A 2,534-nucleotide genomic window follows, 5' to 3' on the forward strand; every position below is an offset into this window, starting at 1 on the left:
AAAGGTAATTTTACAAAACAAATCACTGCACAAATACAGAGAAAATGCTTTAAAAACGTATTTTGTAGTGCTATGTATAAATAATTACATCACTAACAAGCTGCACAAAAAAACCTGTCAATACAACGCTGAACTGCATGGACCACAAGCACCTTTTCATACTGAATATACAACAACTATGTGAACAAACTAGGACAAACCATATCAGGTGTACAATGGCAAACCAACCAACAAGTGAAAACAAGTGACAGCTTAACCAGCTTATATTACGAGCCAATTGCTGGAGGTGCATGTAAATGGACATACAAATAAAACATGTCATGTATGCTCAATAATATGCACCCTTTGTAAAAATGCAAAACTCGTCTATTTAATTAAGCAATAAAAGCAGTGTAGAAACAAATTCTATCATTCGGCCTTGAGCATCACCACCTCTCAAGTACCTTTAAGAAAGCTTTTGCTATTCTGAAAGACTAACATTGTTTAGATTCTTTATGGATACCTTGTGTTTAAATATATCAAAGTAAAAAAGTCATTATCAGACTAGTCTAATGCAAGGATTTTAAATCTAATTTTGCTCAAACTTAAATTTTAAATATGGGTATGTTAACAAGAGCAATCCGTGGTCCTACCATGTAAAGTACTAATTTTCTCTTCCATAAAGGGAAAAATTTAATTGCGTGTTTTAGGGAGCACACAGGGGGGTTTAACTGCTAAGTAGGGAATAAAGGATTAAAATCATTAAGTTACAAAGCCATGTAAATGTGAAAGATACTGCACTAAAGTGAGTCAATATCAAGGCTATACAGTACATTAAAAGCCAACTATTTAGGAAGTAAATAGTTCACTTTGAAAACTCTCAACCTACAAGAATGAATTCAATTATTGTTTAATTGAATAGGCTGTCAATATTCATGGTGTAGACTAATCTTTAGTGATTAAGAACAATTTGAAAACAAGTCATTTATAAATCAGAATACAATTATAGTCAAACCAAATATGCTCATCTTTGTTTTTCTATTTTTCCCAACTGGTAACTGATGCCCCATCTTGAGTTATAGGCCACACAACATATAACTCATGTTCTAGCTGCTGTGTATCTTGCTGACCACCTCATTTTACTCTCCTGCCTTCTCTACAAAACTCATTTATGCTTCCCAAACTAAAAGTGGCACAGTACAAGATGTGATTATGAATCAGCTTGACTCAATTAATGAGATATGGTAAAACTCAGTGGGATATAGGTTCACACCCAGGATTATCAATGCCCCATTCTTTACTAAGCAGAGTTGCAGGAGGAAAAATGTCAGTAAGGCTGGAAAAATAAAAATGATTTGGCGTGAAAGGAGTTGATCTAATATTTATGTAGAGACAGTCAACATTTGATGGATATTTGATGAATACAGATAGCCTCTACTACACGTCATTTTACTCAACTATTTTCCAAACTCAAGTCTTTGCTCATGGAAGAAAGGTATATGAAATAAGCCAAAATGAAATTCTTGTATCTTTGTTTATAGATGATCGCAGGCATTTATTTGGAAAAAATTATGAAAAAATTAAGAGTAAAGATAGCAATTAAAAATGGCTTAAAAAAAACCTGATGCGTTTTTAAAAAAGTTGAAGAAGACAGGTACTGCAATTTGTTTCTTTTCCTCCCATTAGGCATTACTCGTGAACAGCAGTTGTCTGCTGCTGCAAAGATCTTCACCGCTTTGAATCAATTCACAATCAGCCCCGAGTAATGAACCAGACAAGGCAAAGGAGGCAAGTCAGTGCTTTGATCTGAAAATTAAAGGGTACTCACATAAAAATGAAGAAGTAATCAATATAACAATGTTGCTGATAAGTGTCACTAACTTCAAGTGACAACACAGAACTTTGCAACATCTCTTGATCAGAAATCAAACGCCTGTTAGGCTACAAAAATGGGTTGGATTTAGCAATTTATAATTCAAACTGAGCAAAATCAGCAGCTGATTTAAACATATTACACAAAGCCAGAAGAGCAAATATTAAATATTTCTCAAAAACTAGTTTCAAATTTCATATCTTGATATAAGAATGCAAACTTTGCAGGGCGCGTGATTGGTGACATTCCAAACTCAACTTTATAGAATGCTATTAGGTGCAATTTCTATTAGTTGAAAAAAGTGCCCTTGCAAGCGCTATTAAGACTCTATAAGGAGCACAAGTTTCATAATTAGGAAACTGCAAATGAATCTGCTCAGATTTAGACTGACAGAAAGCTAGCACTTAGTGTAACCCGTACATGGCACTCTGGAGTAGAGGGGAAAAGATTTCAGATGAGAACTTTTTTTTAAAAAAGGTAGTGGACAGGAGTGTTGTTTGTTTAAATTAATGTTACATCAACTTGGATGGAGCCTTCCTATCTGTAAAATGTACCCAGTTTACTGTTGACAATGGTAGGCATCATTTTCTTGCCCTTAAATCTGCATTCAGGAATGATATACATTTCAGATTATATTCTAATAAGCAGCCTTCAATTGAAAAAACATGCAACCTTGACAACA

This window comes from Cetorhinus maximus, chromosome 3 (assembly GCF_964194155.1).
Source record: "Cetorhinus maximus chromosome 3, sCetMax3.hap1.1, whole genome shotgun sequence".
Taxonomy (NCBI): domain Eukaryota; kingdom Metazoa; phylum Chordata; class Chondrichthyes; order Lamniformes; family Cetorhinidae; genus Cetorhinus; species Cetorhinus maximus.